Source organism: Cervus canadensis, chromosome 26, assembly GCF_019320065.1.
Source record: "Cervus canadensis isolate Bull #8, Minnesota chromosome 26, ASM1932006v1, whole genome shotgun sequence".
Classification (NCBI taxonomy): Eukaryota; Metazoa; Chordata; class Mammalia; order Artiodactyla; family Cervidae; genus Cervus; species Cervus canadensis.
Window position 1 is genome coordinate 27,980,280 of NC_057411.1, and position 15,125 is coordinate 27,995,404.

The 15,125-nt window shown below is 44.0% G+C and overlaps 1 protein-coding gene across 1 annotated transcript in view; it reads right to left on the reverse strand.

Moving 5' to 3' along the window:
- SCARB2 (scavenger receptor class B member 2) overlaps nt 1-15,125 on the reverse strand; it is an 83,747-nt gene that overhangs the window by 68,071 nt on the left and 551 nt on the right. The window lies entirely within an intron of this gene.

Below are 15,125 nucleotides of genomic sequence, written 5' to 3' on the forward strand. Positions count from 1 at the left end.
ACTTTGCTGGGTTTGTATCCAGTTTAGGTAAAAAACAAAACAAAACCGTCCGAAAACAAGAGGAAGGGTTCCCAGAAAGAAGGCCGGCGAAATCGTTCCCCGAGGGAGGGTAAAACTGGCTGTTCTCATGACAGTCTGACTTGAACTTAACTTCTCCAAGTTTCAAGCTGACGACAAATTTTCAGGATGGAAATAAACATCTGGTCGACTGGAGTCCTTCGCTAAGCAAACCAAATAAAAACCTAACAACAACAAAAACACCAATGCAGGTGCTGGTACAATCGGGACTTCTCACCGTAGGCCTCCACCCCCACCCCCGGTCTCTCCCCGTCACTCTTAGCTGAGTCAACATCCTGACAAGCCTCACACCATCTTTGACTTTGAACCCACTCAAATTTTGCTCCCAAGAATATCGGTTTTTCCTGTACCTTTCTTTTTTTTTGGCCATGCCCTCAGCAGTGAAAGTGGAGAGTCCTAACCCTTAGACCTCCAGGGAATTCCCTCCTGCACCTTCAATGTGTCCCCTGGCGCCCCACCTCCCCACTCGCAATGGCCCTCAAGGAACCTAGTGTACACTGTAAACCCCAGAGTAGATGGTGTGGGAGGGGGTGTGTGTGTACACCCCACATAGAGAAGAGGACTGAGAGAACAGAAGGGAGTTTATAAATACAGCTGCCAACGCTTCTAAAACAGTTGCTTCTTTATTTTTATCTCCTTCCCTGATGTTCAATTCAGAGAAGGACAATTACCATTCCTACCAGGCTGCTACTAACTCAAAGTCTCCACGAGTCAGGTGCTCTGCTGGGCATTATGGACACTTTAAGCCTTCCATTGGCCTCACAAGGTAAGAATTACCATTTTATGGGGAAGGAAATGGGGGCACCAGCTTTCCCAGAGTCACAGAGACAGTTGAGTCAAGTCAAATCCCACCAAGTCTAGGTCTGTGGGTTTGTAAAGTCCATACTTGACCACTCTAGGAGCTGCTACCCCATCACACTTCCAGAGTACAGCTGCCAGATTGAGTGAATAAAAACACAGGATGCCCAAGGATATCGCAAATATTGCATGCATGCATGCTAAGCTTCAGTTGTGTCCAACCCTGTGCGACACTATGGGCTGTAACTTGCCAGGCTCCTCTGTCCATGGGATTTCCCAGGCAAGAATACTGGAGTGGGTTGCCATGCCCTCCTCCAGGGCATCGTCCTGACCCAGGGATAGAATCTACATCTCTAATGGTTCCTGCATTGGCAGGTGGGTTCTTTACCACTAATGCCACCTGGAAAGCCCAAAATATTGCATAGGCTATGTCAAAAATGCTTTAGTTCTTAGAATGTAATGCTGAAGGGTTCAGGGGCGAAGTGTTATAATATCTGCAACTTGCATTCAAAAAATTCAATAAAGAGTATATAAGAGAAAGATGAAGTCACTACAGCAGGATGCTAACAACTGATAAACTGAAGAGAATCAAAATATTGCATAGACATACTCACTAAAATATTACTTGAAGTTTATCTGAAATTCAAATTTAACTAGGCATCCTGAATTTTATCTGGCAACCTACCCCCGAAAGACGGTGAAACTGTGGAGAAACCATCACTTGGGCTCCAAGACCTCCCAGGGCCACTAGATAACCCTGCAACCAACAGAGTCTTCCACGTATGCTAAATTAAAAGTCAGCATAAGGTCCCAAATCAGTTTTACCATGTGACTTTGGATAGTGCAGAACATGACGAATTTTTCCAGGTGTAATGCGGTAATACTACCATCAAAAGAAATACTGGAGGGACTTTCCTGGTGGTCCAGTGGTTAAGAATCCACTTGCCAAGAGATAAATCCACGAACCTATGGACACCTTATCTTTGACACAAGGAGGCAAGGATATACAATGGAAAAAAGAACAACCTCTTTTAACAAGTGGTGCTGGGAAAACTGGTCAACCACTTGTAAAAGAATGAAACTAGAACACTTTCTAACACCATACACAAAAATAAACTCAAAATGGATTAAAGATCTAAATGTAAGACCAGAAACTATAAAACTCCTAGAGGAGAACATAGGCAAAACACTCTCTGACATAAATCACAGCAAGATCCTCTATGACCCACCTCCCAGAATATTGGAAATAAAAGCAAAACTAAACAAATGGGATCTAATGAAACTTAAAAGCTTTTGCACTACAAAGGAAACTATAATAAGGTGAAAAGACAGCCCTCAGATTGGGAGAAAATAATAGCAAATGAAGAAACAGACAAAGGATTAATCTCAAAAATATACAAGCAACTCCTGCAGCTCAATTCCAGAAAAATAAATGACCCAATCAAAAAATGGGCCAAAGAACTAAACAGACATTTCTCCAAAGAAGACATACAGATGGCTAACAAACACATGAAAAGATGCTCAACATCACTCATTATCAGAGAAATGCAAATCAAAACCACAATGAGGTACCATTACACGCCAGTCAGGATGGCTGCTATCCAAAAGTCTACAAGCAATAAATGCTGGAGAGGGTGTGGAGAAAAGGGAACCCTCTTACACTGTTGGTGGGAATGCAAACTAGTACAGCCACTATGGAAAACAGTGTGGAGATTTCTTAAAAAACTGGAAATAGAACTGCCATATGACCCAGCAATCCCACTTCTGGGCATACACACTGAGGAAACCAGATCTGAAAGAGACACGTGCACCCCAATGTTCATCGCAGCACTGTTTATAATAGCCAGGACATGGAAGCAACCTAGATGCCCATCAGCAGATGAATGGATAAGGAAGCTGTGGTACATATACACCATGGAATATTACTCAGCCGTTAAAAAGAATTCATTTGAACCAGTCCTAATGAGATGGATGAAACTGGAGCCCCTTATACAGAGTGAAGTAAGCCAGAAAGATAAAGAACATTACAGCATACTAACACATATATATGGAATTTAGAAAGATGGTAACGATAACCCTATATGCAAAACAGAAAAAGAGACACAGAAATACAGAACAGACTTTTGAACTCTGTGGGAGAAGGTGAGGGTGGGATGTTTCAAAAGAACAGCATGTATACTATCTATGGTGAAACAGATCACCAGCCCAGGTGGGATGCATGAGACAAGTGCTCGGCCTGGTGCACTGGGAAGACCCAGAGGAATCGGGTGGAGAGGGAGGTGGGAGGGGGGATCGGGATGGGGAATACGTGTAAATCTATGGCTGATTCATATCAATGTATGACAAAACCCACTGAAATGTTGTGAAGTAATTAGCCTCCAACTAATAAAAAAAAAAAAAAAAAAAGAATCCACTTGCCAATGCGGGGGACATGGGTTTGATCCCTGGTCTGGGAATTAAGATCCCACATGCCTCAGAGCAACTAAGCCTGTATACCACAACTACTGAACCCAGGGGCCCTAGAGCCCGTGTTCTGCAACAAGAGAAGTCACTGCAGTGAGAAGCCTACACACTGCAACTAGAGAGTAGCCCCCACTCACTGTACCTAGAGCATGCCAGCATGCAGCAACAAAAACCCAAAGCAGCCAAAAACAAAATGCATAAATAAGTATTTTTAAAAAGATAAATATTGTAAAAAAAAATAAAATAAAAAAGAGAAATATTGTAAAGATGATTGAGTTACGTGGTCAATCTGCAATGTGAAAGCCAGGTTAATCATCTGGACTGAAAAACCTACCTTTCAGTTAATTTGCCAATATGTACATACTGAGAGCTTTCTCTGTGCCCAACAAGCATAGGCCCTGTTTCAAGAAGACATTTAGCTAAGGACGTAACACTGACATGCATGTAACAGTGAACGTTCATGTGCAAGGCCCAAAGAAGGGCTATGCCTGAAATTACTGGGATAATATCAATTATATGGATCCATGGGTTTCCCCGATGGCTCACACAGGCAAGAATCTGCCTGCAATGCAGGGGACCCAGGTTCAATCCCTGGGTTGGGAAGATCCCCTGGAGGAGGGCATGGCAACCCACTCCAGTATTCTTGCCTGGAAAATTCCATGGACAGAGGAGCCTGGTGGGCTACAGTCCATGGGGTCACAAAGAGTTGGACATGACTGAGGGACCTACACTTTCATCCTAAAATTCCCACCTGGATACCTCGCAGGCTGCTCAACATCAACGTGACCAAAAAAGGGGCTCATGATTTCTCCCCTAATCACTCAGTCCTAGTGATGAGAGGAGTCCTACCTCCTCCTCTTCTCCATTTCTTTCCCTGTGCCTGTCTCATCACTGGGCTTCCCTGGTGCCTCAGACAGTAAAGAATCTGCCTGTAATGCAGGAGACCTGGGTTCGATCCCTGGGTTGGGCAGTTTCCCTGGAGAAGGAAATGGCAACCCACTCCATATTCTGTCCTGGAGAATTTCACGAACACGGGAGCCTGGTGGGCTATAGCCCATTGGGTTGCAAAGAGTTGGCCATGATGGAGCGACTAACACTTTCACTTTCATCTCATTACTGGCAAGGACTGCGGCAATATGGTTCAGTGTTAGGTAGTCTCCCAATTGGTATCCTTTTCTCCAGCTTTGCCCCTTTCAAAGGTATTATCTACATCAGCTTCCAGAGAGTTCCATCAAAAGTGCCTATCAGGGCAGACACTCTCCCCACTGCTAACAGGATAAACTCTGAGGTCCTGATGCAGCCCAAGACGTCAATTCATGGGACCTGACTCAGCCCATCACCTGCCATCCCAACAGGCCCTTTAAGAACCAGCAACATGGAGTATTCCACCTTCTTCCCAGGTATGACTGGATTAGCTGCTTCTGCTGAGACATGTTAGTTGCTCAGTCATATCTGACTCTTTGCGACCCCATGGACTGTAGCCCGCCAGGATCCTCTGTCCATGGAGTTCTCCAGGCAAGAATACTGGAGTGGGTTGCCATTTCCTTCTTCAGGGGATCTTCCTAACCCAGGGATTGAACGTGGGTCCCCTGCACTGCAGGCAGATTCTTTACTGTCTGAGCCACCGGGGAAGCCCATGACTTAGTACAGCCACGAGACACACCACATCCACACCAGCCTGGGGAGATCTTTCGGGAAAGCAGCACAAGGATGGCTGAGGAACCAGCTGTCCTGATAAAAGCCACATGCAGATGATAAGAATAAGCCCTCAGGGAACTGCACTGGGCTTTAATGCAAGTAAGTTAATATTTTCAGAAACTTGCAGGCCTCAAGAGAATTGCTGCTTGTACTTTTAGTTCAACAAAGTGCTGCTTAATAATTAAACACAAACTCAGCATCCACATTGCCATCTACAGGGTCTAAATTTACCCAGAGATAATGCAGACCAACTTTGAGAAAACCTGATCTAATAGTGTGTGGAGCATTCTCATTGGATTCCACATTAATAAAACTCACCAAATATCAAAACACCAGTTGGTTTGCACTATTTTAAAAATTTCTCCCTGAAATCAAGCAAACCCAGTGCAGATTCTTGGAGTAATGTAAGTAGTTTGTACTATTTACCTTTCTAAATACTCTACTGAGGTAAAAGAAATATGCTGCCATTAACATTTTACCCGTATTCTCTGACCTTATTTTAACTTAGGAACAAAAGCATTGGTTTTCTTTTTTTTTTTTTTTTAATGTCACTGTTATTGAACTCATTTTGCTTTAATTGCAACTCCAATAATTTCAGCTAATGAGATCTGACAGTTGAGGCTCCAATGTGAGTTTGTGTGTCAGCTGCTGCTCTGTCTATAAGTCACATATAGGACAAGAGGGTAGCACAGTTATCCTGAAAAAGCTCCTGCCACAAAACACCCAGTAGAATACTTTCTAAATACTTCCAGGTAATTTCAAATGTGAACCCAAGGTCGAGAACTGCCAGCCCAAAGGGAGAAAAATCAGCCACCAGATAGAAACTTAATCAAAAGGACCAGGCGAAGAGTGGGGAGATATATGTGGATGCTGGCAGGGGATGGGGGTGGGGGGATGTAGGAACAGTTGAATGAGTGGATGAAAAACAGGATTTCAAGATGTGAATAAATAAGAAGTGTGGCCATGGCACTAATGCCAGGTTCTCTGTATAACCTGTGGAGCCAGTCTTATTATTTTACAACCTGTTTGGTTGTGAGTTTATCTCTCAAAGACGAAACAAGGGATGTTTCCCTAACCTGTTTATATCTACATCTCCTATTCCTTCCATTATTGTGGATTATCAGAAGAATCATATTAGAAGCAATATCCTTAAAATGGGACTTGCAAGAGTAATGATGACATTCCTGTAACAAGGAAGCAAGGCATTCTGTCTTGCTTTCTTTAGAAAGAATGTAAAATTCTGAAGCTAAAGGAGCCATGTGGGGAAGGTCAAGGAACGAAGCAGGTACAGGTCTGTGCATGCTTACATGCCAAACCCTAGCATTAATACTCACTTCTACACAGAAATATGCCCTCTCCCATTTTTGTTAAATGCACGTTAAATTCTTCAATACTAAAAGAATCAACCCTGAATATTCATTGGAAGGACTGATGCGGAAGCTGAAGCTCCAATACTTTGGCCACCTGCGACAAAGAGCCAGCTCATTAGAAAAGACCCTGAAGCTGGGAAAGATTGAGGGCAGGAAGAGAAGGGGGTGGCGGAAAATGAGCTGGTTGGATAGCATCACTGACTACATGAGCTTGACCACATTCCAGGAGATGGTGAAGGACAGGGAAGCCTGGTGTGCCGCGGTCCACGGGGTCACAGGGAGTCGGACACAACCGAGTAGCTGAGCAACAAATGACCTCTTCAGGCTATCTTTTCATTTTCCTTCTTGTGGTAAAGAGCATCAGATACAAACAGGTATCTCTCCACTCTGTTAAAGACAGCAGAGCAAACCCCATGACAGAGGGCACCTTCCCTGGACCCGGGGGTCGGGGACAACAGGAGTCTGACGGCGGTGGGGACAGGGCGTGAGGTCCTGTCTGAAGGGCAGCCTCCATTCTGCCCCAGCTGCTGTCACACAGACTGTGACGGGGCCTGTACTGCAAAAGAGGCACATTCAGGAAATCCAAAAAAGAGGGGCTAGGTGAGTACATACAGCGGATTCACTTTGCCGTACAGTAGACACTAACTTGACATTGTAAAGCAACTATGTTTGCTGTTGTTTAGTCACTAAGTCGGGTCCGACTGTCTGTGATCCCATGCACTGTAGCCCTCCAGGCTCCTCTGTCCATGGGATGCTCCAGGCAAGAATACCGGAGTGGTTGCCATTTCCTTCTCCAGGGGATCTTCCTGACCCAGGGATCAAACCCACATCTCCTGCATTGCAGGCAGATTCTTTATCACTGAGCCACCGGGGAATCCCACAAAAGCAACTACAGTCCAACAAAAATTAATCAAAATGAACAACAACAAAAAACCCCAAACAGTCACAGGTTCCCAGAGAAGTTGGAAAGCTGGATTATTCAGTGAAATTTCCAGATTTTAAAGGTATAAAGGTTAGTGGGGCAAACGTGACCACTGGAACAAAAATGTGTAGCAGAATAACAATATACAACCAAAATCATCCTGAAGATGTTAAGTTCTCATCTCTCCATTCATCCACGTGATGTTTAATAACTATCTATTTTGTATGACATTCATTTAACAGGTTGAGAAGATGATACAAAGCTACATATGGCCGGACCCCTACCTTCAAAGACAGCTTTGGGGGTAGCTTTAAATACTGAATTATGTCCTGTGGATGGAGAATCTCTGGCAGGGCTGAGGCTGGAGGGGAATTATTGAAGAATTCAATTATGGAGCTGCTAATGTTCTGGTCTGGTTTGATTAACACACAGGAAAATACAGGAGGTTCCCTGAACCTGCATCACTGATGGCCCAAACCCACTGTCCTTCATGCTGGACAAAGAAAGACAAAACAAAAACAAAGAAACAAAGAAAGCAAAAAACAGTTCTCATAAGGAAGACACCAAACAGACATATAAATATATAGCAAAGTAAACAAGACCCTGGTGGTTTGAAAACATTAATAACATAGTTCCCAAAGTGGCCTTACAGAAATAAAGCAGGTCTATTATGTTATTTTAAAAATTCTAAAAGTCAACAAAAGTAAATGAAAACCAGATCAATAGTTCTCAAGGGGTGGTCTGAGGGGCCCCAAGACCCTCTCAGGAGATTCCTGATGGTCAAAACTGTTTCTGTAATAACACCAAGACATTATCTGCCCTTTTCACTCCCATTTTTTCATGAGCGTGTAGTGGAACTTTCTAGGGATTACACAGGTTGTAATGATGTCATTGCTCTGACAGCTAATGAAATATGTACTCATGTATACTTGTATTTTGGCTTCTCAGGAGGGGCTAGTGGTAAAGAACCTGCCTGTCAATGCAGGAGACGAAAGAGATGGGGATTCGAGCCCTGGGTCAGGAAGATCCCCTGGAGGAGGGCATGGTATCCCACTCCAGGGTTCTTGCCTGGAAAATCCCATGGACAGAGGAGCCTGGTGGGCTACAGTCCATGGGGTCACAGAGTTGGATACAACCAAAGTGACTTAGCATGCACATACTTGTGTTTTAAAAATGTATCAGTTTTAATTTCTAGTATCATAAATATTGATAGATGTAACCAATAGAAACATAAGTTCTTTGGTGTCTTCAATAATCCTTAAGAGAATAAAGGCATCTGAGTCCCAGAATTCTGAATTAGATTATAAATTCCGTAAGGATACGGACCGTGTCTCATTTACTATTGTACCCATAGGTCTCAGCACACTGCCTCACAAATGATTCATACTCAGTAAATATTTCCTAAATAAATGGATGACTGCCAAAGAATATACCTAAAAGTGCTTTTGGATATAGAGAGCAAACACTGAAAGTAGCCTTTATTTTTCTCAGTTGCTTTTGACTAGTTACCAGCTTTCATAAAAAATGGTTGCTTCATGTAACATATCTTGGATATAGACTATGTATCTTGATGATATAGACCATAAATGCCGCCTAGCCTCTTGGCCAGTATCATGTGTTTTCATTAATGATTTTATAATCCCACCTGCTGATTCTTCCCTGGGAAACAAGCAAGTGTCTGGCAGAACAGATGGCCCCTTCACTGTGGCTTGACAGTGAAGCAAGAAAGCAAAAAACAGTTCTCATAAGCAAAGACCTTCCCCTCCCTCCCAAAAGATATTTTCTTTGATGTAAACCTGCAGAATAGTAGTAATTACTAAGAATAATAGCCCCAACTAGAATTATCAGCTCTTTTGTATGCTAGTTATACCAGTTGAAATTAAAAATAAATACAGGGTGGGAACAGAAGCACCCCATTTCTGTAAAGTATACGTGCTACTATAATGCACAAAGAAAAAATGTGGATTAATCAACAATATACTTAACAGTGGTTTCTTTGTTTCTCTGACTTTTTTTTCTTTGTTGTCTCTGACTTTTTTTTCTTTGTTGTCTCTGACTTTTTAAAATGGCATATATTTCTCTTTACCAGAAAAACAGGCAAAAATAAAGAATAAAATACAGGGACGTCCCTGGTGGTCCAGTGGTTAAGAACCTGCCCTGCAATGCAGGAGACACGGGTTCCATCCCTAGTCCAGGAGGATTCCACACGCCACGGACCAACTAAACCCATGTGCCACAACTATCAAGCCCACGTGCCCTAGAGCCCATGCTCCGCAATAAAAGAAGACACTGTCATGAGAAGCCCGCACACCACAATGAAGAGTCGCTTCCCACACACCACAATTAGAGAATGCTCACACATAGCAATGAAGACCCAGTGCTGCCAAAAATAAATAAATAACTTTTTTTAAACAATAAAACACAAAGAGAAAAAGAACTGCCATCTCAAGGAGTGAAGACATGGGTTAACAGAATCAGTCTCGGTCTTGACCTAGTCTTGGCTAGTCCCAGGGACTCTGATTCACATGGCTGGTGGGGTCTGGGTTTTTTCCATAAGTGATTCTGATGTGGTTCCCTAGAGTCCAGGAAAAACACTGAGAACTACGGACTTATCCCTTGCCTTAACCTTTAGTAATGCATACACCCACAGTCCCCATGAATTAGTAAGATGCTGAAAGGGACATCATAAGATTGTGATATCACCAGATCACATTTCCAAAAGCCAGGGAGAAGTTGGATGGTTTTGTTGAGGAGTTAAAGACTCCGGCAAGGATATGGCCTCTGTTTATAGAGCTACGGTTTCTGCTGATGCGGAGCAATCACATGACTCTGTCACGAATTTGGAAGGAAGAAACTGAGATGAAGCGTGTCCATGGGAGGCTCAGCAGCTGGAGCATCACAGAAGGTCAGGGCTATGGAAGCCCCAGATGAGGAACCAGCCTGGGCCCGAGGACACAGAGGAAGCTGGTGGGGAAGGCAGAGGAAGAGGTGAGAGACACACTGGGCCTGGATCCTGCTGACTGTCCAGTTTCTACTGGATTCGCAGGCCTAACTGGGCTGTGGTTCTCACCCTTTGATTTCTACCAGTTTCCTCTTCCAACCTTAGAGAAAAGAAAAAAAATCCTCTTTCTTGAGCTAGCGTGAGGATGCCTCATTTCCTCAGAGAGCACTGCTCCTCTTTAACGCCAAGGAGTGGAGGATAACGTGATGTGTGAGGGTAGAATTTATGGTCACCAGGAATCTTTTGAAAGGGAAGAAGGCGCTAGTAATTGCTCCAGGATAGCAGGTGTAAATAAGCCAGAACTCTCACAGGCAATGGGGATGTATGATCACCTTCAGGATGGGAAAAGTGAACTAGAAGACCCAGTTTATGCACCTAACTTAATCATGTGGTCTTTGATAAGTCACTTCTCTATGTTTCCAGGGTCATATAGGCGTAAAGGTAATTCAACACCCTAATATGTGCATGCGTGCTAAGTCGTTTCAGTCATGTCCAATTCTTTGCAACTCTAGGCTGTAACCTGCCAGGCTCCTCTGTCCATGGGGTTCTCCAGGCAAGAATACTGGAATGGGCTGCCATGCTCTCCTCCAGGGGATCATCCTGACCCAGGGATCAAAACTGTATCTCTTAGATTACTTCATTGCAGGCAGATTCTTTACCACTAGCACCTCCTGGAAGCTCCTAATTTGATACCCACCACTATCCATATTTGAATTTACAGTCTCAGTTTCCTTGACTAGAAAATAACAGATTAAGTGATGCCTACTCTAAGATTCTATGTCTTTATAACCCTGAAGAGAGGCAAATCAGGAAATGGGGTTGCTAGGCAAGAAGGAGCCCTTGAAGATTATATATAGTTGATTGTCTTTATAGAAACAAAAATGAAGATGATTTCCTCATTTGACTCTTTAAAAACATCACATAGCTTCACCAATCAGTGTTATTTGGTTAAACTTATCTCTTCGAGCTCCAAGGTTGCTCTCACTCCCCAAGCAGGCCAGCTGGAATTTGCCCAGGGCCTCAGGTTTCCGGTGCCGGGTAGGTGACTCCGTCATGTTCCTCTCAGCCCTGAACCCTAAGGCTGTCGTCCTTCCTTGGTCTATGAATAGGAAGCAAAGTGACAACAGTCTCTTGCCCTCTTGCTGCTTCCCCTGCCAGCCCATCTCTTATTAGCCAACTTTGCCCTTGGCCAGCTTGCGCCCTCATTTCTGGGAGATATTCAAACACTCAGCAAGCCGAAAGGCAAATTTAATATCCTGCGCTGCAGAGTTGCTCTCGGGCACAGGTCACGTACCTGTGTCATAGAATCTCAGAGTTTTGGAGCTAGAAGGACCTTTATCTACTCTTTAGTTCCTGTCTGTGAAAAGAACAGCTGCTGTGCAAATATGTTGCCTATACAAATAAGGATCACAAATTCAGGCACCAGGAAGGGAGTGTACTATACGCTTTACATCGATCCTTTTATTTCATTCTTGCAACAACTCAAAGGTAGGTATTCTTATGATCCCCATTTTCAAGATGAGGAACCTGAGGTTTTGAGGGGTTCAATAACTTGCTACTTGGCTTGTCCAATTTAATCCAAGTATTTGTTAGTGACCAAAAAAGGAATTTTCACCAAGCTCTGTGGATTCTTAGGACACTGTTCTCTCAACTAAAACAATTAGAAGTGAGGCAGCAGCTAGTAAGCAGCTAGTTAGCTTACCCACCACGTACCAGGCACTGCCCTAGTTGCCAGAACAATTAGGGGGGTTACCAGATGAAATGTAACATAAAACCCTGCCCTTCCAGGTTCTAGACAGAAAAAGAGATTGCTGGGCCCCTGCAAAGCTCTGTCTTCAGGGAGGTCAAAATGCTCAACAAAGAGGGCCTGGCCAATGCTCAGAGTATCCTCCAGGATGTGGGTGTGAGTAGCCAAGATGGGAAAAATTTCTCTGCCTCTTCTGCAATTGAGAAAAGTAAAGAGAAACAATGGGCTTCCCTGGAGGCTCAGTGGTAAACAATCCACCTGCCAATGCAGGAAATGCAGGTTCGATCCCTGGGCCAGGAAGATCCCCTGGAGAAAGAAATGGCAACCCACTCCAGTGTTCTTGCCTGGAAAATCCCATGGATGGAGGAGCCTGGTTGGTTAAGTCCATGGGGTCACAAAACAGTCAGACATGACTGAGTGACTACACAATGACAAAGAGAAACAGTCACAGGGCTTTCTCAGTGTACGGCATACTATAACAAGCCAAAAACGGGACCAGACCGTCTTGGTTCCTTCCACTCTACTCAACAGCCGAGATCAAAATCTCCCTTCAGTCATCTCTGGCTGTTGTGGGGCTCACAGACAATTATCAAATGAGCCAGAGTCTTCTAATAGGAATTATGTTACTAAGCTGCTCACAATTAGCCCAACCTACTCATTTGATTTTCATCCTTTTTCTCTCTCTGCTTTTTGATGTAGACAAAGCAGGACATGGACAATCTTCAAAGGAAAAAAATTAAGAACTAGGAATATCAGATTGTATTACAAGTATATTAAAGTAAGTTATGAATGAATTTTCCATAATGAATTTCCATTATTTCCATGGAAATAATGATGGCAGCTATAATTGGCCACCTATTCAAAGCCTAACACTATGCTTATTGCTTTACACAGGTGACCTCACTCAGTTTCACAACAGCACACACACAGGCAGATCCTAGGTCTGTGTGAAGCTCATACAAGGTATGGAGGATGTCCCTAAGAAAAGAAAACGTTGGATACAGAATTAGGTGAAGGGCCTTGGAAGGGCCCAAGCAAGTGAGGGACCCAAAGTGTAAGCTTTGTGAGTTTCATGGTAAATGCACCCCCAGGATGGCTAACATCCTCATTTCTCTCAGGAATGAAACTGAGATTCAGGGAAGTTATGTAACTTGCCCAAAGGCAAAGAGCCTAGAAATGTCAGGGCTAGGATTTGAACATAGGGTGTCTAACCTCCAATCTCATGTATTTTTTATTTGCTTCTAACAAAAATAAAATTGCTATCATTTACAAATAACTATGGTGGTGGTGGTGGTGGTTTAGTCGCTAAGGCGTGTCTGACTCTTGCAACCCCATGAACTGGAGCCCTCCAGGCTCCTGTGTCCATGGAATTTCCAAGCCAAGAGCACTGGAGTGGGTTGCCATTCCTTTCTCCAGGGGATCTTGCCCACCCAGGGATTGAAACCATGTCTCCTGCATTGCAGGCGGATTCTTTACTGCTGAGTCACCAGGGAAGCCCTACAAATAACTATACATACTACTGTATCCCAGGAGAAGTACAACCATTTTCTCTAGTAATTCTTATAATTCTTCTATTTACATGAATAGTTGTTATCCTCATTTACAGATGGAAAAGCCTAGAATTAAGAAAGGTTAAGTACTAGCCTAAGGTTACCCAGCTAGTACATGGTGGAGCCGGATTCACGACTGTGAATTGACCTGCAAAGTCCTTACCCTTTCCACCATCTCATGCTATCCCCCTACAGGCGACCCAGGAAAGCGGAGTGGTAATGATGGCAATGCGTGACCTCTGGTTGCCTTCCCATATTTCCACACCTGCCCACACCTAGCCCTGTCATTCAGTTTCACACACCACCTGGTGCAGTGTCCCTTAACAGGGTGAGGCCATTCTGAAAGGTCACTTCTCCTGTACTTTTATTTAACAGTCAGATCAGAGTCCATTCTTCATGGAGAAAACCACCTTTAAAAGCCAATCACCAAATATCAGTGCAAACTTAAGCCCCAGCCCAACTGCCTTACAACTGCCCTCCACCCCCGCCACCTCCCGACCCACTGCCCATGAATGCAGGCCCGCAGAGCATCCAAAGGCTGACAATACCTGAGGCACAGGGTGGGGACATCACCCATCTCACAGACCTCTCCTGAAACAGCCTTTCAAAGCCACCCAAGAAAATCCAACTGACTGTCATTGGAATGCTTAACTCTAGACACCCAAGCAAGAGGTTACATCCTTAAACTACCTTGCCATGGATTTGCAGGTAGACAAGAGTGGAGAGATTCGATTTAGTTTTTTCTCTGAACATGCTTTGAACAATGGCCTTTGAGAAGCTCAGACAGTGGGTCCTGTCACCCCTTGGCAATGTGAACTTTTAAAAAATTAAACTATGCATTGCCATGGCATTTTTTTTTAAGTTGCTTCAGATTTCAAGTAATTGATGGCTTTTAGAAACCTCTATTTAAAAAATAGGTCTATTGCCACCTGGAATGAAACAATTATGCTATGTGGACCAATTTTGGAGGAGGCCCCAGCTTTTATTATCTGGCCAGCGGCAAGTGTAAACAAGTGGGAGAAATCAGGCGGTGATGGGTGCTAACAAGAAAGGCTTCTCCGATAACTTTTTTAAAAGGAAAAAGTGACTTCAGTAACTCTCTCTGGTTCCTCTTTCCACACAGATTGGTGAATGTCGGTGAAAGGGCAGGAGAAATGACCGCTGGTGAAATCATAGGATGGAGAGGCCTGAAGTGACCAGCTCTCCAGCCCACTCATCTGAGAGGAAGAGATGGGCTCAGATTAAACATTTAAATGCAGCTTTGCCTAAGCTTAGGGTTGTTTGAGAAGAGCAAGAAATCCATGGTGAGACAAAGCAACACAGACTTCTGGTACAAGACACCAGGCTGCTAAGTCAGCTAGTCAGCACAGGCTCTGATGAACTGAAATGTCACCCAGCCCAGAGGCCTGGCCTGGCTACCAAGTGCGGGGCTCAGCCCAGGGAGGCAGGCACACAGAGGAGGCACCGGCCTCTCATCCCCACCGCACACCACTTCAAA